At 41.9% G+C, this 22,088-nt stretch overlaps 1 long non-coding RNA gene across 1 annotated transcript; it reads left to right on the top strand.

Moving 5' to 3' along the window:
- Positions 1-6,516: 6,516 nt before the first annotated feature.
- LOC128094610 (uncharacterized) lies at positions 6,517-19,741 on the top strand. Its single transcript, XR_008213018.1, has 2 exons — positions 6,517-6,681; positions 18,803-19,741. It is a non-coding gene; the product is annotated as an uncharacterized LOC128094610 (long non-coding RNA).
- Positions 19,742-22,088: the final 2,347 nt, after the last annotated feature.

Consider the following 22,088-nt stretch of genomic DNA (forward strand, 5'->3'; position numbering starts at 1 on the left):
AAGTTTGAAAACACTGAGTAACTTGTTTATTTTTCCATATCTAATTATTACTGAATAAACATACTTTAACTAATATTTTTTAGGAGATTTTAGGTAAATGATGGAGTTGGGGACAATCAATCTATGTGAGGTAAACCAAACCCAGAAAGACAAATATCACATGTTTTCTCTCAAGTGTAGATATTAGCTTTGAATCTTTAAATATGTGTGTTTCATTTGGAATCCCCATAGAGTTCAAAAAACTAAAAAGGGCTATGGTGGTGGGGCTCTCAAGGGGAGGCAGATATAGTATCATGATATAAAGGGCTAAAGGGAAATAATGGAACAGGAAGGGTTAAATGGGGTGGAGAATAGGAGGACAAGGTAGAAGAGGATGTATGGGGAGGGATTACTATCACTAAAACCATTGAAAGAGCCATATGGAAATTTACTACTGTCGAAGCTTACTAAACTATATACATCTTATACATATACAAAGAGTTTAATGGAGCTACCCTAACAGGGGAACAGTACCCCTACTAGATATCATTGGTTAGCAAATAAAAACCCCAGTAACAGGAGTGGATTACCTCTTTTAGAGTTACTGGCTAGTGGGATTCCCATAGACCGCCCCCCCCTTCCCCGCATTACAGGTTATTGTTGCTGTTCTTGGTTACCCTCCAGAGCTTGATGGTAAGACCCTATTGCTTAAGACAGTACCTCCTTGAGTCAAATAACATATCTCACCCAGCTATGAACCCTACATGCTGCAGTGGTATGTGACTGACAAGGTATGTCTACTGGTACAATGGTGAACAAATGTCATGGGAGTAACTAAATGCTTTATTTGTAGATTTAAAGGCATGCTACATGAGATTGAACCTACTATTACTAAGCCAAGAACCTGTGGTTAGACAAATCATGGACCCCAGGGAAAACCTACTATTATTCTGCTAAATGGTATTAAACTGATTTCTAATGACTTATTCCTATACCCAGAGAGTAGAGCATTGCTTGACCCTCATCAGAAAAGTGTATTGCAGTAGATAGCAATTAACACAGAGAGCCACAACTTGTCAGTGTACAGAGAATAAGGGACTGTGGAGGACTCAACTCTAAATGGGACATCTGTATCACATCTTTCCTCCTCAGGACTCAGGAATCACTGCTGAAGAGGTGGCAGAAAGATTGTAAGAGCCAGAGGTGGTGGATGGCTAAAATGAAACTGCATTTTCTGGATTCAACAGAGTAGTTGTACATCTGAAGTCACAGATGCTGTGAAGTAATGCATGAGACCTGTGTTGGAAAATGGATGATAAGAATGAAGTGCCACGTCTAGCTGAGGATATATTGTCAATTAGTAGCTACAGGGTGAGGAAGAATCAGTTTTCTCTAAGGGTGTGACCCCTGAAAGATTGACCATGTTCCAAGGTAGGCCCCACACCCAAGAGACTTTGGGCCTCTGTACATTAAAAAATAAAAAAAGGCAGAAAATTGGGTGGGTAGGGAGGTGGGAGTAGAATCTGGAAGGAGATAGGGAAGAGGTGTGAATATGATGAAATATGTTGTATGAACTCCTCAAAAAATTCATTAAAACTATTTTTAAAAGATTATAATCCTGGAGACATAAATCAAGTAGTCCTGAATTGTGTTTTGGGGTCTTACAAAATGGTGACTGGGTCTACAGCTTTAAACTACAAGGGAAATGGTAACTATATTACTTGTTAGTCAGACATTATGGTTGGAAACGTGAATGTTTGTTTTGAGAAAAGTGTGTCTTGAAAGACACTCTGGTCTCAGTGCCTGGGTGTTTTGAGGGAAGAGTCCATTGCATATGTGGTGAGAAGAGGTTGACATGCCATCTTTCAGGAAACTGATGTTCTGCTCAGTTTGTCCCAGTAGAAACGTCTGGATATGTGAATGTGCAAAACTTTATCTACTGATGTCTCTAGGGCTCTACTTTCTTCTGTTTTATTGAGAATTTCACACATGCATATAAGGTGTCTCCACCAAATCCACCCTCACACTCCTACTCTCAAGGCTCTGTTCTAAGTTCCCTAACTAACACTAAGGCATTCTGAATCACTGTCTTGATAACTACTATAATGCCCTATAGCATTCTCCCCAAATGTGCAAATTTAAAATGCTACATACAGTAAAATTCCAACAGTGATTTGGGGATGAATGCAGAAATATAATCATAAATAAATATAAAAGCTCTCTAAAGCAGATTAATTCCAATATATAGTATGAGCTCTTATAAAATAGAAACAATCAAGATACTAACAGATAAACAGTCAGATCAACAGACAACATGGAGAGTCCCCAAAACATAAAAATATGTAGTGTATCAATGAAAACAAATTTAGAGTTGACAATGAAATAATTTATTCAAAAGTATTATTACAAGGAGAGGAAAGGTTTGGAGGGAATACAGTCAGTGTTCTATGCCTGCAGCTTCCAAATCTACAGATGTAACCACCTTCATTTCAAAGCATTTTTTGTCTATTCTGATGTGAGCAGGTACCTCATTGTAATTATTCTCTCAACAGCATAGAATAACAACTATTTGCCCAGCATTCATGCTGTATTGGGTATTATGAGTCACATGAAGATAGTTTAAAGTGCACAGGAAGGTGTGCACAGGTTCTGTGCCCAAAAACTACACTATGATTTAAGGGACTTGGATTGTATTATCTGAGGAATCCTAGACATGATCTCCCACGGTCACTATGATAAAGGAAGAACACAATTCCCACGAGCCTGATGATCTCACTCTAAGATCGGCAAGTGTCCCAAGAACTAGGCCAACAGGGCTAAAACATTTGCAAGATGGCAGATAAACATTTCCCAGGTGCATTCCCTCCCAGAAACACTAATGTGAACAACTGGAACCTAAGAGAGCAGGGATAAGGTGGATAGATCAAAGTGAGTAGGAAGGAAGGGCGGTGCTACAAAGTCTGTTACCCTTCCTTCATGCCTAGACAATGACAGGATAGCCTGGAGAGAAATGGCCTCCACACAGAAGGGGAATGAAGAGACTGCTTCACTTTCCTGTGGATGCCAACAATGGACCTGCCCCAGTGAGTTCAGTCTTCATGGCTCCAGGTTCCAAACTAGAAACTTAAGACTCATAATCCAGGGCAGCCTCGTGGCTGCAAGCACCAGGCCAGCACATGTGAGAGTCTCTGTTTTTATTGAAATGTTTAGTTCATTTACGTTTGTGTTGTTATATGATTTAATCTTTAATTTCACTGTTTCCACTGTTAAAACTTTTTATTGATTTTTCAATGTATCTGTTGCTCCTTTTAAAAGATTTAAAATGCGTGTGTGATGTGTGTGAGAGTGCATGTGTGTATACTCCATGAGAATGCAGGCACATGTGTGACATGGTATATGTATAAATGTCAGAGTACAGCCTCCGCTGTCAGCCCTTACCCTCCTTATTGTGAGGCAGGGTCACTTGCAGGTTTTTATTTTATTTTATTTTATTTTATTTTATTTGTCTATCTGTCTGTCTGTCTGTCTCTTTTTGTATGCTAGGCTAACTGGCCCGAGAACTTCTGGGAATTCCCATCTCTGCTTCACTGGAATTACACATATTCAATACCATGTCTAGCTTCCATGATTAGGTTCTGGGGAGTTCAGCTCAGCTCCCCATGCTTGCGTAATGAGCTCTTTATTAACTGAACCATATCCCCAGTAAATGTTTTTTTTGTTGTTTTTCTTTTTGTGATACCATTTAACTACTTTTTTTTTTTACTATATTAAAAAATAGTCCATGAATTTAAGAGCGCAAGGAGGCCATATGGAAGTATTTGGAGGGAAAAGAGGGAAAGAGGAAATGACATAATTATACTATAGTCTCCAAAATAAAAGAAATAATTCTGAAAAGTCATTTTCTTTGTGGTTTATCTGAATATTATGGATAACTAATTCTAGTAAAATGCAGCTATTGGGCCCCAATGAAGTTATATTTCCCCTTTGTTCTGTGCTATTTTTAATATGTATGTGATTTCTATCCAACTAACCCCCTTTTATTCACCCACCCATGAATCCATCATTGTGTATAGATATATGATCAAGTACAATAGTAATATAAATGATACTTTATGCACTTGCATAAAAAAAGCAAAGAAGCTAAGAAATTCTGTCTTTAAGCTTCTATCTTATGTAATTATCTTTACATGTGCTTTCTTTTTATCCAGCTCAAAGTCACTGTCTGATATGGTTCCTCTCAGTCTGTTCATCTGGAGCTGTCTTTACTGAAGCACAGTTTGGTCGAGTACAGAGTGCCTGGGACACCTTCTTCAGACTCTGCTTCCGACCTTCATTCTTTTCCATGAAACCTCCCTTCAGAGCAAATGCTAATTTGTTGTTTCCCTATACTTGATGAGTCATTTTTCTCTTGCTTTCAAGAATTTCTTTTTCAGCACTCTGATTATATTTTTAAGGCGTGATTTTATTTTAATTTATTTTAAAGCTTGTTGACTGTGCTGATGGGCAACATAAATGAATCTGACGGGCTTCCAACCTCTGTTTACTTCAGAGCTCTTTCCCCTATCCTGTCTCCTTTCCGGAAGGTTCTGTTCAATTTCTTTTAAATATGTCATTCCAACTGGACAATCTATGTTGATCTGTCCTGCAGCTCACCTCTTTTTCTTCTGCCAACTCAAATCTGCTCTCGGACTCCTCTTGCGGGTGGTTCGTGTATAGCTCTCTTTTTAACCTCAGAATTAAAATTGTTTAATTCAGTCTAACACTTAAAATTGTTTTGTTTTCCAGATCTTTACTGACATTCTCTATTTCACAACCACAGCCATCATACTTTCCTTCTGATATTCAAATGTAGCTTCCTCCAACTCTGCCTGTTTATAGTAGCTATATCGATGTCTTTGCCTCAGGAGTCTGGACGTCTGGTCCCATTACAAAGGTTCTGTTGACTTGCTCTTCTCCTGACTGCCCGTGTTCTAAAGACTGGAAATCCTAGGGCCTGTGCATGCTGCAGCTGCAATGCGCTCTATACTCCACTCCTCCTACTCCTCCAGATTGCTGTTTTTGGCTCCAACTTTTGCTTCTGTTATTAAGACACTCTCTCTGTGCTAATACTCTATGTCAGTCTCCTCTGCCATACACAGCTGAAGATGTGTCTGCTCATGGAAAGGAAAACTGGTTTTCGTTCTTAAGTCTGGCATCCCGTGGATGCACCTAGGAGGCATTTCTTAGAGACCTGTCAACATCTGGGCATGGTTTGTGTTTAACCCTCTTCATCAACTAAGGCTGATGGCTTTGCATTTGAAGTAGTGAGTACATTGACTGCCCGGGGAGTTTAGAGGTCTGCTTTGGCTCCTGATTCCTATTTTTTGGCTTTTGTTTTCTGGATAAGAAATACTCTAATGTCTCCTTTAAGTGTTACATTCAGTTAGAAACAGAGAGTTGCTATTCTAGTTTGTTCAGCTGTAAGAAGATACCAGATAAAGAGCTGAATTTGTTCCCACAGCCCTGTTTGTTTCAAAGTCTCAGATCTAGGCTCTGGCTTCTGGTAGGGGTCTGGCCTCTACTTTCAAGATGGTGACTTGAACTGGATGGACAACCCCAGGGGGGAAAAAAAAAAGCCAGTTCTTCATGCAGCTGTAGCAAACCTAAAACCATTAGGATCTTCATAATGCCATTACTCTGGACATAACCTCCCTCCCCATCAGGCCCCACCTCCCAACATGCTTCCCAGAACATGGAATTTCCAACACAGAAGTTTGGGCACATTTGGACTGCAGCAGGAGGGTGACCCAGTTCTCCAGTCTCTCTGTGTATTTCTTGATATTAATATTTTCCTAGAAAACATAGCTCATAACCCTCTCTAAAATTATTCTTAAATATCTTCTATTTACAATATTCAACGTTTTAAACAATGTTTATAAGATTTTAGGTTTTAAAGCATATTGATATTTGCCGTTTAAAAGCCTGGACTCTTATAAATACACCATTATTGGTGGTAGATCTGGGAAGCTCACAAGCTCCCACAAAGCTGTTTAGACTTAACCTATTCTCATATTCACAATGTGGAGAGCTCAGTCTTTCAGTCTCTCCACGTGCCCAAAGTTTATTCCTCTCCTCTGGTATATTAAACTGTTCTTCCCATTCTTACTACTGTGTATGTCCTAATATCCTCAGAGCCCTTTGAAGCCTATTGAACGGGGAGTCATCCATCTCTCACTGGTATCTCCAGGCTTGACCTATCCCTAGCACAGAGTCATGCACATAGTCGACACTCAGTAGTGTTTGGTTCAGCGGGGCTTTTACCTTGCTGGAAAATTCATCTGTTTTCTCACTTCCCGTTCTCCACATGGGCCAAGAGGCCCAGAGTCTCCAAGGCCTGAGTGTCTCTGACATTCTCCAGCTTGTGCTTGTGAACATGTGCGGATATTAGTCATCTTATGCAGAGCAGGATATATCTGTCACTTCTCCCCATGTGAAACACTCCCTTCAACAAGATTTATTTTAAGAACTGTGTGAGAAGAGACAACTTCACAGGCAACCCTGTGAAAATCCAGTCGTTTGTCAACATGGAAGATTAAATCCCTCATTCCGTCTGACTGTTCTGACCCCTGATCACCAGGGGGCGCTGTGGATCCGGAAGCTCACCCAGTACTTTCGGCTGGCTATAGGGCTGACTACTGTCCTAACCTGCATCCTGCCAATATGGTGAGTGGTGTTGCTATCCAATTGAGAAGTGTGCTGTGTTCATCTTTGACTGTTGCTGATCTTTGACACTCTGAGTGCTTGCTGGCCACTCCGGCCCCGTGTCACTGTCCCTGAAGTGGCCGGGCTCAGCAAGCCCTTTGCTTTTCCCCAGATAAAATCGAATCAATCGTATCAGAGGGCTTCCTCTTTTCAAGGTACACAGAAAGGGAGTAGCGTGTCTTCCTCCCCCACACTCTGGGGCGGCTCAGGTTGGGTGAAAACCGCTAGGGGCCTGAATCTGTGCCGCCACAAGCTGCGCAGAGCTCCGTGCCTCAGCTGGGAGGAATCACACCCCTTCCTCCACACACCCACACTGGGCGTTTCTATAGCAACTTTAGGAGAGGAATTTCCAGGGCTGTAGATCCTGTCACAGTAACCCAGTGCAGGAAGAGAATGTGGTATGTGGAGGGAGCTAAGGACCCAGAGCCCCTAGCGAAGCGGGCAGGGTGAGGCAAATAGCTCCAGACAGCCAGGGAGCTGAGGGGTCAGGAACTCTGGTCCGGTCCCTCCTGGCTTCCAAGCAACAGGCATCTCCGAAGAGGTTCTTGAGCATCTTGTAGATAGTAATTGCACTTCAGAAGTGTTTGCAGGGATTAAATGAGGAGCTTTGCAGGCTTCTCATTGGATCTTTCCTGAGAATCTCCACAGGCCAGACCACAGTTGACTCCAATGGAGCGCTGCTTGTGGGTGTCTGTAGAACAGAAAGGCAATTATACAACTGGATGCCTTCACAAGGAGACAAAAAGACGAGTATCAAAGCATTCTAGCCGTGGAGATGCTGTTTTTTACTTATAATAATGACACTATTTATGATAGAAAATGTTTCTTTTAGCTTTTTTAAGTATCTTTGGACCCCTAAGGACATCTTTCAACAACGCAATGCTCCACATCACACATAAACATTCTTAAAAAAAAAAAGATTTATTTATTTATTATGTATACAGTGTTCTGCTTGCGTGTATGTCTGCAGGCCAGACGAGGCACCATATCTCATTACAGATGGTTGTGAGCCACCATGTGGTTGCTGGGAGTTGAACTCAGGACCTCTGGAAGAGTAGTCAGTGCTCTCAACCTCTGAACCATCTCTCCAGGCCTTGTACATAAACGTTCTAAATCTGAAAATCAGTGTGATTGTCTCTTAATACCCAGATAATGAGCATTAGAGATTTATTCCAGCTGTGAGTCTATATTTCAGGCTTCCTAACCACACAGTCTAGGGAGTAGGCAAAGAGAATGCTTAAAACCCTTTCCCTTGTCAGCAGGAACCGGCAAGGGAGATAGGACCTGTGAATCGTGTCAGCCACCGTTGCTCACTTTCCAGGGTAACAGTCATGCTCTGGGAAACCTACCGAAGGGCTCTGAGGGACAGGACTGGTGTCAGACAGGACTCAAGTGGATGCAGAGCTGAGACCAGGAGGAAGTCCAGTCAAGGACAGAGGCAAAGATGTGGATGCATAGAAGGAGTCAAGGACCTTTCAGGCAGAGCTTTTCCAAGGATGACCCCATTATACCTACACTCCCCCTAAGCCTTCTTCAGTAAGCCTCTGACCTCCTTTCTCTCAAGTGGGTGATAATACTCTCTTGGGCTTCTGAGGGGGGATTAAATAAGTTAAGAAGTCATCTCAGCTCCTGGCACTAACAGATTACATGAAAAACAATTTTAAATGTAGGCACTTCAAACTATGGAAGTTGGGAGTTTATTCATAGGGATAAATCTAAGGGATTATCTGTGGGCATGAGTAGTGATTAGATGAGCAGACAGCTTTGGGACAGTTCTCTAAAAATTCTGTAATAAAACATTAGCTATCAGCTCATACCCAGCTTAAGTGATGCACTCAGAGTCCACCTTCTTGACCTACATTTGGGCTGACTTCCTTCTCACAGTAGAGATGTTAAAACAGAGAGCCAAGCTTTGCACATGGATGTTTCTGGGATAAAGCATTTCCCCATCCCTTCGGCACCATGCGGTATCTATCTATCTATCTATCTATCTATCTATCTATCTATCTATCTATCTATCTATCTATTTTCTTTTATTGAAAACAGATTCTTTTATCATACAATATATCCTGATTACAGTTTCCTGTCCTCCCAGTTACTCCTTGCATCCCTTCCCCTCCAGATCCACTCCTTTTCTGGCTCTCATTTGAAAAGAACATGACAAAATAAATATAATATGATAAAACAAAAACTGTCACATCAAGGCTAGACAAGGCAACCTCACAGAAGGAAAGGAGTCCCCAAGAGCAGACCCGAGAACCAGGGACCCACTTCTTCACACGCTCAGGCGTCCCATAAAAATACTACTAAGCTGAAAGCTATAATTTACACACAGAGGACCCGGTGCTTGCTGCTTCAGTCTCTGTGAGTTCATAAGAACCTTGATGAGTTGAATCAGAGGGACTTATTCTCCTGCCCCTCTGGCTCTTAGACTCTCTCTGCCTCCTCTTCCATAGGATTCCGTGAGCTCTGATGAGAGGGATTTGGTTAGACATCCCATCTAGAGCTGAGCATTCCAAGGACTCTCTCTGCATAAAGTGTCTGGCTGTGGGTCTCTATCTGTTCCTGTTGGCTGCAGAAGGAAGGTTCTCTGATAATGATGATCTATGAGTATAGCAGAATATCACTAGCAGTCATCTTATTGATACATTTTTTTAGACTAGTAGTGTTTGGTGTGGTAATTTACACTACTAGGCATCAAGGAATATGTAGGGAGATAATCTGTCTGCTATCTGGGACTTCAGATAAGTTTGGGATGAGGTATTGAAGGATGGAGCTGCAGGCTTGACACACCCCTGTGGATAGGCCCAGCAGCTGGATGATGCCAACACTGTTGACTCACCTCCTGGTCCCTTGGGGCTCTGTGGACGTTACTGGGTTTCTCCTCTGACTTTCTTTTGCCTCTCACAGAAGACACCTGACAGCTTCTTCAGATATCTCCCTCCAGGCTGCTGTGTCTACTATGTTCATGGGACAGGCAAATGTGTATCCACATGGGACAGCTGTGAAGTGTAACTTGCCCTCCAAATGTTATATAAAAGAGTTCACATGCTGTACGGATTTTGCAGTAAGAAATATTGGGCTCAACTCAGAATACAATAGGAAATGTTGGAACCCATAATCAAGGATAAGGTAAGGATAGAAAATCAGGGGCTGGTGAGAAGATGGCTTCAAAGGTAAAGGTACCTGCTGCCAACACTGAGGACCTGAGTTCGATTCCTAGAATCCACAAAGTGGATGGAAAAAAAACAACTTCTACCAGTTGTACTATAACTGGAACACACATGCCATGGCTCATGTATGAACTTACACACACACACACACACACACACACACACACACCACACACACACACACACACACAGAGAGAGAGAGAGAGAGAGAGAGAGAGAGAGAGAGAGAGAGAGAGAGAGAGAGAGAGAGAGAGTTCATAAAAATTAACAAAAAGAAAATTGGCAAGATGAAACTCAGGAGCAAGGGGAATCCTGGCTAACTTATCTGCTGCAAGCTGAAAAAAATACTATGAAGTAGGATTTCAGCTGTTTATGACGAGCTAACACCTGGAAGAAGCCAAGAGCCTCCCAGAGGTCAAGCTGAGGTTCAGGGAGCGTTGGTGATATTGGCTCTTGAATATTAGCCATTTTCCTGCAGTGAAATTTCTTGCATGCTATCATAGCTTTTTTATTTAATTCCTTTTCTAAGAACCGCATGTTGCTCATTTATTGGGCACCATTTCCCCTCTACAATGGAATAGTTAGATGACCTTCTGTGATGCCAGCTATACACAGCCAGAACCCCAGTTCAAGCCTCCCTACAACTATCATCATTAGCAGCATCCGGCCGGGACCATCCCCGGATGGATGAAAGTGTCTTATCAGAGATACCTCTGTACTCTCTAAGGACAGACTTAAGCATCCAGACTATCTGTTTGAGAAGGCCTGGCAGATGTGATAATTAAGCTTAACATTTTCCCTTTCCAAAGCTCATCTCTAGTTTTAGATCCACCTTTAACTATTAACTCACAACTAAAGGGTTTCTACTTACAGGTACATCAAGCTAACTCAGGCTGCCCAGTCACGAGTGCACTCCCTTGCCCTGCCAGAAAACCACAGGAGCCAAGATAGCTTGGACAGATAAGAAAATAAAGGGCCAAAGGAAAATAAGGCAGTTTTATTTTCACTCGTCACTGATAGACTCCTAACACTTTAACCATTTCTAAGAACATATTTGAGCACATAAAATCCCCCTTGCTCAGAAATCAACCAAATTCAGCCCTCAGTTGATTCTATTCCACATTAGTCACTTCCCTTTTGGGTTGCAGATGATGGCTGGCAGTAACTGTTCTTTTGAGTGGCTTTTATTACCCCTTCTTTTGACCCTGAGAGAATTCAAGCCCAGTGACCTTGCCTTAGCCAGAGCATTACTATTGCATGGGTATATGACTGTAAACCTCAGAGACTTGAAAGAAGAGATTGGAAGAGAACTAAACTGGAGGAGAACTAGATTGGAGGACTAGAAGAGAGAACTAGAAGAATGAGATGGAAGATGAGGAACAGCCAGATGGGGAAGAACTAGGTGGGTAAAAACGAGATGAGAAAGACCAAGATGGGGCAGAACTGAGATGAAGGAATTAAGATAGCACTTACAGGGAACAGCAGAAAGAGGTAGATAGTATCAGGCAATAAAGGAACCATTTATGAGAGCAGAAAAGAAGCTGTGTAGAGAGAGAATTGACTCAGAAACATAAAGTGTATGGACTAAAGAATTTCGTGTGTGTAGATTTATTAGCGTATCCCTCAGATTAATCCACCACTGATAGTGTCTCTTCTGGAACTCTGGGCGAAGGCTATCGAGGGGCTGGACCCCAATAGCTTTTGTTACTTATCTAACAGGATTTCAGACAACAGGAGGCCAGGTGGAGCAGACATCACTTGGGGCAAGGGTGGGGATGAGCACCTGATCAGATAGCCAGAGAGGGAGATCATATATTAAGGGTGTAGGATTCTAATGCTCCCTGATGCCAAAGTGAACTCATAAGCACCAGAGTCAATGATGGGGGGTGGGGGATTTCGAGGGGTCTGACTGTGGAATCCACTTGATTTGACTCTGTGTCTTTGCCAGAGATTTTGCCTTGCTCAGCCTCATCTGGTTTTCTGCCTATCTTCCTCTCTACAATCCTGTTTCTCCTAAAGTTATTCTCCTAGAAAATACCACTCCAGGGTCTTCTCTTGGGCACACAGTCTTTCAGACCCTTGGTTTAGAAATGATTCTGGGAGGTACAGTTTTAACAATATGCTATAAGTTCCATTCATTTACAAAATGTATATTGATCATATCCTTCCACTCCTACCTCCCTTCAAGTTCCCATAGTGCACACCATCCATATCCCTCTCAACTTTGTGTCTTGTTTTATGTTTTGTTTCTGTTATTGATAATGCTGAGTCCAATTAACCCTGCCCATATATACATAGGTGTGTAACCATCCATTTGGGGTGTGAGAAACTTACCAGTTGCCGTATTCCCAAAGGAGAGTGACCTGACCCTTTCCTTTTCAGCAGCCATCAACTGCCAATAGCTCATCTGATAAGGTGAGGCTAGGAAGCCCCTCCCCCATCCACACTAGAATTTTGATTGGTCTGATTTTGTGCAGGTAACCAAACCTGATATAAGTTGATGCACACAGCAGCTGTCTCATGAACAGCATCAAGCATTTCACGATTCTCCTCCACATTTGCCAGCTCTTACATTATTCTGCCACCCTCTTTCTGCAAAGTTCCTTGAGCCTTGGATGGTGGGAGGTTCCTGTAGATGACCCATTCGTAGCTGAACACTTGGGGGAATTTAGGAGTTATTTATACTCAGTGCTCAACTTTGGCCAGTTTTAAATCTCTGCATTGACTACTACCCACTGCAGAAAGAAGCTTCTCCAACCAAAGATGAAATCAGTGCAAATCTATGGGTGTAAACATAAATATGTAGAATGCAGTTTGACAGCATGATGTTTCAACAAAGTAACAGAAGTGGGTTCTTCTGTTGGGCCTATGATCTCCCCAGTTATGGGCTTTTGACATGTTTTACAGCATCAGAGATAAAATTCTTCCTGTGGTGAAGATTTTATATCCAATCACACAGCAGCTGGCATCACCATGCCCACATTGTTGTAGCATTCAGGGTCCAGCCCTGGCAAAGACCACTGATATATTTTTATTGGTTCAGTAATGATCCTGATAGGCAGATTGTAAGACTAGGATTGCGAACTGGATCTTGTCACTGGTGACAGGTGAGGTATTCATAATCAAGATGAAGAGAGACAGTGAACGGTTGAAAGTTATGCTTGTATTGCTCAGTACTCAGGCATTGAGGACATTTTGAGAGATAGTAACTACCCAGACAGTAGAATTTCTTGGTCTGTGCTGATGCCGTGGGTGCATTTAAAAAAGAAAGGACAACCAAAATTGGCCAATTATTGGCTTAATAGTATTAGTTCTAATAGTAGTTGGGCCAGATATGGTATTCTGACTAGTGTATTCAACATGGTTTCTAATAGGTGGTGTGTGGGTGAGGATTGAGAAAATGCATTCTTTTTTTTTTTTTGAAAACATGGACCTTTTAGTGTGTGTGTGTGTGTGTGTGTGTGTGTGTGTGTGTGTGTGTGTGTGTGCGCGTGCGCGCGCGCGCACGTGTTTGTTTTGTGTGTATGTGTAACATTGTACGTGGTATATGTGCATGTCTGTGTGCAGGTATAAGTGCTAATTGAAGGATTTATAGAGGCCAGCAGAAGACATCAAGTATCCTGCCTGTCACTTTCTAGGAGGTGTTGGGGATCCAAACTTAGATCCCCATGCTTGTTCAGCAAGTACTCTTACCCACTGAGCCATTTCCCATCCACCAAAGCTGGACTTTATTTTTTAGAGCAACCTTGTGCTCAAAGAGAAATTCAAGGGGTGTGGAAGCTTCCCATATACCCTTTTGATGCTGCAGCTGCCTGCTCTGTAGTCAACTGTCATTTATTATAGAGTTTTCTATTTAAGAAAATTTTCTCTAACTGTTGCCCACAAGACACACTAGGGCAAAGGTGGAACAAATGTTATGGGAGTAACTGTCCACTCTTTGATAGGATTTAAGGCCCACTCCACGAGATGAAGCCCTCACCTGACACTGCTAAAGTGGCCATGAATTTGAGATTAGATAGGTCATAGGCCCTAAGGGAAAGCCTACTATTATTCTGATAGAGGAACATAGCAATAAAATGAGTACTAATGACGTATTCTTGTACCCATAGATCAGACCATTATTTTACCCGCATGAGAGAAGTTTCTTCTTCCAGTAGGTTAGTAGGTGGTAATTAACATAGAGACCCACAACTGGACAATGTTCAGAGAATAAGGGACTCTGGAGCACTGAACCCTAATTGGAATGTCTTAATCAAACCTCTCCCTTCAAGGCTCAGGGATCTTTGTGGAATAGGAGATGGAAAGATTGTAGGATTGTAAGGCGGTAGCAACTCTAAGGAAAGAGCCTCTTCTAGGCACAACAGAATGACTCCAAGCGGACTGTGGCAGAATGCGCAAGACCTGCACACGTTCAAACCAGACAAAATCCCAGCACTGGGGAGGGGAGTGAACACAAAGCCCCACCTCTAACCAGTAAGTTATTTCCAACAGATACCTGCTGGGAAAGGGAAATCAGTTTTCTCCAGTGCAGTGTGACTGAATGTATCAACCACACTCCAGGACAGGCCTCATGCTCAGTAGTAAGTGGCTACCACAAAATGGACTCCACGTTTTTGTTGGTTTTAGTTGCCATTGTTGGTTTTGTTTGTTTGTTTGGTTGGTTGGTGTGTGTGTGCACCCCTACACATGTATGATATTTGTTTTGCTTTGGTATTTTTTGACATTCCCTTTTTGTTGGTTTGTTTGAATTTTGGGCTTGGGGGTTGTTTTGTTTGAGAGAGAGATAATGTGAAGTTAGTAGAGGAGGAAGGTGGGAGGATCTGGGAGAAGTTGGGGAAGAGGAAATCATATGATCAAAACATTCCATGAAAATAAATTTTCAAATAAAATTATTACAAAAAAGAAAAAAGATATTTTCTCTACAAGCTGCCACGGTGGCACGAGGCTGAAGCAGAGGGGACTGGAGCGGAAGGCCCAGGAGTTTGAAGTTGGCCTGGGCAACATAGCAAGACTTTGTCCCACAAAATTTTTGGGTTTTTTTTTGCATACATTTAGAATCACATAAGGAAGTATTAATATTTTTCTTCAATTGTCACAGATAATTGAGAAAATTTACCGGGAAAAATATATTATTTTCATCCATTTTCTTTCTGTTAGAGAGTTTGGCTTAGTTATTTTATGGCTAGTTTTCCTTTGGGGAAAAAGGCATTGGGCCAGGGAGGTTGCTCATTAGTTAAACCACTTGCCGAACAAACAAGAAAGATTGATTGATGATTGATGTGGAAGGGTTTAGCCCACTGTGTGCTATGCTCTCTGGAGAGATGATCATGAGTTGTGTAAGAAATTATGCGGAGCAAGCTCTGAGGAGCAAGCCAGCAAGCATGATTCCCCCTTGGGCTTTACTTCAGTTCCTGCCTCCAGGTTCCTGCCTTGAGTACCTGCCCTGAATTCTGTTAGTGATGCAGTGTGACCAGAGAGTTTTAAGATTAAATAAAACCTTACTCTTTAGGTTGTTTCTGGCTATAGAGCATTATCTCAGCAATAGAAAACCCAATTAAGGCACTAACTGAAGATATTTTTAAATTCTTAGTATGCAACATAATGGGTTTCATTATGATATTTCATATACACCGATATAACTTGCTTATATTGTTCTTCTCCCTATTTTCCTCATTCTTTCCCCACTCTTTGGTCCCTGTACTGGCTGGTTTTCAGTCAGCTGGACACAAGCTAGAGTTATCAGAGAGGGAGGATCCTTAGTTGAGGAAATGCCTCTGTAAGATCTAGAGATTTTCTCATTTAGTGATCAATGTGGGAGGGCCCAGCCTATGGTGGGTGGTGCCATCCCTGGGATGTTGGCCTGAGTTCTACAAGAAAGCAGGCTGAACAAGCCAGGAGAGGTAAGCCAGTAAGCAGCTCCCCTCCATGGCCTCTACATCAGCCCCTGCCCCTGGGATCCTGCCCTGTTTGAGTTCCTGTCCTGACTTCCTTCAGTGATGAACAGCAATGCTGAAGTGTAACCCAAATAAACCCTTTGCTCCCCAACTTGCTTTTTGGTCGTGATGTTTTGTCGCAGCAATAGAAACCCTAAGACAGACCCCCTCTTACATTCTCAATCTCCTTCTTTTATATCATATATGTGTATTTGAGAAAAAACATGCAATATTTTCTTTCTTCTGTACAATATCCTCTCTCTTTATCACAAATTCCCTCATTTAGACTCCTATATATCCTTTCATGGTCTTTTTTTTCTATTTTCATGTCATATATTTTACATGTAAATCTAGATTCTACATTTGACAAAGAGCATATAGTATTTGCCTTTTAGTTAACATGACGAGCTCCAGCTCCATTAACTTTTCTGAAAATAACACAGTTTCATTCCTCTTTATGGCTGAATAAAACTCCATTGTGAAGTGTTTTCCCCTATCGGTTTTAAAGTTCCATGCCTGATATTAAAGTCTTAGGTCCATTTCGTTTGGGAGCTATGGAGTCAAAGCCATTGCTCACATTTGATATTCTCCACCATTCTCCCCCATTCATACCCCTCCCTGATTTCATCCTTCAACAATACTCTTTTCTTCAGTCTATGCTTTTGACACCTCTGTAAGCATATAGCACTTTGGTGTGTCTCTGAGCCTTCTATTATTTTCTAGCCTCTGTCTATGTGCTATCACCCTGTATGAGTTACTCTTCTGTTGCTGTGATAAAACACCCTGACCAAAGGCAACTTAAGGAAGACATATTTTGTGGGGGCTTATGGTTCCAGAGGACAAGGGACAAGCATGGTGGCCTCAGCAGGAATCTGAGAACTCGAATCTTCAACTGCACGCAGGAATCAGAGAGCTCAGACTGGAAAGTAGGGTGAGGCTATAGCATCACCAAGACCTCCTCCCATGGCGTGCTTCCTCCAGCAAGGCTGTACCACCTGAACTTCCCCAAACAGAGCCAGCAACTAGGAACCAAGTATTCAAACATCTGAGCTGATGTGGAGGCCATCACACTCCAACCACCACACAACATGTAGCTTGTGGCCATATCATAACAGAAAATTCATTAAGCTCAACTTTTAAAGTCCCCGTAGATTTCATAGTTTCAGCATGGTTTAAAAGTCCAAAGTCTCTTCTATGACTCAAGGCAATCTCTTCATTCTAACCTCCTGTAAAATGAAAAAGCAATTTCTGAACTTCCAACATGTAACTGTGTAGAACACATAACTGCATAGAATATATTTATTGGTTTATTCTTGAGTATATTATTTTTGGAGTTATTGTGGATGGGGGTGTTTTCCTGAATTCTTTCTCAGGGTACTAATTGTTGGTGTGTAGGACAGTTACTGATTTTGTATTCTGATACTTGGCGTTTGTCGGTTCTCAGTTTTGTGTGGCGTCTGTGGGGCATTTTAAACACAGGGTCATGTTGGCTGCAGATAGGAATAATTTGGTTTCTTCTTTTTCTTCTAATCACCCTTTCATTTCTCTTTCCCTATTGTTAAAGCTAAATCTTGAAGCATTGTATTGAGTAAGATTGGAGAGAATGAACACCCCTTTCCCATTCCTAATTTTAGAGGGAATGCTTTCAGTTACTCGCCATTTAACATACTATCAACTATAGCTTTGTCAGATAGAGCTTTAATTATACTGCAGTATAGTCCTTATTTTCCTACTGTCTTTAGACTTTTTTTCCAGGAAGGAATATTGAATTTTGTTAAGGGTCTTTTTTTGCATCTATAGATATGGTCCTGTGATTTTTTTTCGTAAGTATATTTACATGATGTATAATATTCATTCACTAAATAGCATATGTTGAGCTATCTGTGAAAACCATCAGGAAAACCAAAGTGGCTGTGGTCTTAAATTTTAATGTAACATTGACTTCTGTTTGCTAGTATTTTAGCAGGTGTGTGGTGTGTGTGTGTGTGTGTGTGTGTGTGTGTGTGTGTGTGTGTGTGTGTGTGCCCCCATGGTCACTGGGTAAATTGGTTTATAATTTCCTTTTTTGTTGAGTCTTCGTCTTGTTCTGGAATCAGGGTAATCCAGCTTCACACGATCAGTCTGAGTGTGGTTGTGTTTCCCTCTCTCCTCTTTTGTGGACAGTTTTGAGGATAATTGGTGTTGGCATTTCTTGTGGTGGGTTTGGTAGAATTTGGCAAAGAATACATCTGGCTTTGGACTTTGTTTTGTTGAGATATTTTATTATTGCTTCAATCTTATTACTTGTTACCAATCTACTTAAATTGTTTATATACTTTTGACTTAATTTTGGTAAATATGTGTCTAAGAATTTTTCCATTTTTCTATATTTTCAAGTTTGGGCAAATAAAAATGTTCCCTAATGGTCCTCTGGATTTTTCTGGTATCAGTTGTAACGTCTCGCACTTTTCACCTCTAACTTGAGTAACTTGTGTCCTCCTTCCTCTTGCTCAGCTTGCTAATGGCTAAGGTCATGTTTGTTTTTCAAAGAACCAACTTTTGTTTCCACCAATTGTTTGTATTGTCCTTTTAGTCTCTAGTTTATGAATTTCTGTTATCTTGTTTCTCTATTTCATGAATTTCTGTCATGGTATTTATTATTCTTTCCATCTGTTGCTTCCGGGACTAGCTTATCCTTGTTTGTTGTTTATTTTCTTTTAGGTGCATCATTAAGTTCTTTTAACTTTTAAAGATGTCTTATTTTATTTTATGTATACCAGTGTTCTGACTGCACATATGCATGTGTACCACATGTGTGTCTTGTGTCCACAGAAGTCAGAAGAGAGCATCAGAGCCCCTGGAACTGGAATTATAAACAAGTGTGAGGCATCCATTTGGAAATGGAACCCAGGTTCTCTGTAAGAACAAGTACTGTTAACTACGGGGCCATCTCTCCAATCTCTGTTTTGTATTTTAATACAATCACTTTCTTCTTAGAAATACTTTTGCTGAAGGACACAGTCAACAAGACAAAGCAACGCCTACAGAATGGGAAAAGATCTTCACCAACCCCGCATCTGACAGAGGGCTGATATCCAGAATATATAAAGAACTCAAGAAATTAGACATCAAAATGTCCAACAGTCCAATTAAGAAATGGGCTATAGAACTAAACAGAGAATTCTCAACAGAGGAAGCTCAAATGGATGAAAGACATTTAAGGAATTGCTCAACATCCCTAATCATCAGGGAAATGCAAATCAAAACGACTCTCAGATACTACCTTACACCTGTCAGAATGGCTAAGATCAAAAACACTGAAGATAGCTTACGCTGGAGAGTATGTGGAGCTAGGGGAACTCTCCTCCACTGCTGGTGGGAATGCAAGCTTGTACAGCCACTTTGGAGATCAATATGGTGCTTTCTTAGAAAATTGGGAATCAATCTCCCCCAAGACCCAGCTATACCACTCTTGGGCATATACCCAAGGAATGCTCAATCATACTACAAGGGCACTTGCTCAGCTGTGTTCATAGCAGCATTGTTTGTAATAGCCAGAACATGGAAACAACCTAGATGCCCTTCAACTGAAGAATGGATAAATAAAATGTGGTACATATATAAACAATGGAATGTCAGGAGCCAAGTAGCCTAACTGATTCTCATGGGAAAAAGCTGTGTACCTAACCTTCTGTTAACAGTTTCAATGCAACCATTTTTCAACAAGACCACAGTATGTACCTTTTGATCAACTCCTTGAAACATAATGGTTTGCTGTATGGTCCGTTGACCAGGCCCTGGAACAAAGAGACCTTTTCCTGAACCCTACCTTACCCTAACTTCCTCCTAGTAACTTTCCATACCCCTATCTACTTCTCCTAGCCCCTAGCATATATAAGCCTGACTCCCCTTGCAATAAACGAGACCTTGACGTGACTCAGACTGACTTTGTCTTCCTTTATGCGCCTGGTCTCCTTTCTCTCTCGCCCCCATTGATCTTTCAGGAGGTGCCTCCTTGGGTCTCATCAAATAACCTGGCCCGCGGGATGGGTCAATGGAATACTACTCAACAGAGAAAAACAATGATATCATGAGGTTTGCAGGCAAATGGATGGATCTAGAAAAAATTCATCCTGAGTGAGGTAACCCAAACTCAGAAGGACAAATATGGTATGTACTCACTCATAGGAGGATACTAGATGTAAAACTAAGATGACTAGACTGCTACTCACAACTCCAGGGAGGCTACCTAGAAAACAGGACCCTAAGAAAGACACAGGGATCGACCAATGACAGAGAAATGGATGAGATCTACATGAACAACCTAATATTGGGAAACAATCAGGTAATTAGACATTTTTGTTACAGAGTCTATGGTTCTTGGGGTCATATCATCCCAACTGAAATAGTTGTGTGTGTGTGTGTGTGTGTGTGTGTGTGTGTGTGTGTGTGTGTGTGTAAGTAAACATAAATTAATGTTTTCCTATGTCTTCCCTCTCTCCTCCTTCTCCTTCTATATTGCTCTCCTCCCCCTTCCCTAGTTAAAGCTCCACGTTTTTGGCACATGTGTGTCCTACTATCCCCATTTCTAGAGCTCCCTCCCTCCCTTATTGTCACTTTTTACTTTCCTGCTTTCTGTGGTTACTCAAGATTGTATACTCGCCGGGCGGTGGTGGCGCATGCCTTTAATCCCAGCACTCGGGAGGCAGAGCCAGGCGGATCTCTGTGAGTTCGAGGCCAGCCTGGGCTACCAAGTGAGTTCCAGGAGAGGTGCAAAGCTACACAGAGAAACCCTGTCTCGAAAAACCAAAAAAAAAAAAAAAAAAAAAAAAGATTGTATACTCATATCAAAAGATTTGGAGCTTAGATCTGCAAAAGAGAGAGCATGTGTAGTTTATCTTTCTGGATCTGAGTTACCTTACTCAATATAATATTTAATAGCTAAACTCATTTACCTGAAGTTATGAACGTGGGAGGAGAACCTGTTGACAGGGACCAGGAAGTCCTTCATCAGTGACAGGGTCCAGAAAGAAAGGATGAGAAGATTAGAAGATAAAGAGGATAGGAGGTAGAGGGGGAAAGTTTGGAAATGGAGGTCTTGTGCAAAATGTGTCTTAGGTCATGCAAGCTTATTAAGAAGTACAGCACCTTATATGCTATTCCCAGGGGAGAAATGTGGCAGAGTCAACAGGAGCTATCTTAGAATGGGACAAAGTCAGTAGGAGGCTAACCAAGCAATGTTTCACAACGGGAACACAGGGTATCCCCAAAGCATTACATCCCAAGCACACAGAGGCCTTGGGGCTGATAACTCCAGTCTCTTTAGGGCAATAAGCCAAGTTCCCAGGAAGAAATCTTTAACTCCTTTGAGACCCACACCTCATCTTCAGACTGATCTTGCCAAGTCCACTCCTGAGCAAGGACACAGTGGGTTCCTTTTGTTCTTTCATGGGGGCCTCTGAGAAAGCTTTAGATTGGTCTGGTTCTCAACACCTCCCACTGCCACTTTTTAAAATCAGTCTATTGCTGCCTGCGTTCGAACTACTTATCCTTATAACTGCAGAGAAGTGTAGCTCTCCCTCATCAAAGAAGCTTCTTTTTGCAGCAGATGGAGATCATTACAAATATCTACAACTGGTCAAAGTGCAGGGAACAAATGACCATGGTGTCCCCAACCCGGGGGGGATGCATCTACAGCACAGCCCATACGCCCAAAGCACAGGGAACATTGGGGATGAGAAGATGAAAAGATCATTAAGGTCAGTGGAAATCTGCCATGAGACTGTGCCTCCACAAAATGACAAGGACTCTTTCCCATAGTACCTCAACAAATATAGTCGTCTAAACAAGACCCGAGCAGGGACAACACCCATAGACACAGTAACACGAAAGGGGGAAGTCTCAAGAGGATCGCCACTAGAGAAAGGGTTACAGACAATTAACTGCTGGCAAGAGGGGAGGATCAGTCTTCTCCAGGGGCAGGACCCTATCAAAGGTTGGCCAACACCAAGTGGTCAGCTCTAAACACGTGTACATATGAGCAACACTGAACAGACTCAGCAGGTTACACACTGCCTTAGTTAGGGTTTCTATTGTGATAAAGCACCAAACAACTTGGGGGGATCAATTTAATCTTACAGTTTGTAGTTTATCATCCAGGAAAGTCAGGGCAGCAGCCTGCAGGCAGGAACTGATGCAGACGCCATGGAGAAGTGCTGCTTACTGGTTTACTCCTCATGACATCCTCAGCTTGCTTTCTTATGCACCCCAGGACTCCAGGGAT

This window comes from Peromyscus californicus, unplaced genomic scaffold, assembly GCF_007827085.1.
Source record: "Peromyscus californicus insignis strain IS unplaced genomic scaffold, ASM782708v3 Scaffold_4__1_contigs__length_199733344, whole genome shotgun sequence".
NCBI classification, from domain to species: Eukaryota; Metazoa; Chordata; class Mammalia; order Rodentia; family Cricetidae; genus Peromyscus; species Peromyscus californicus.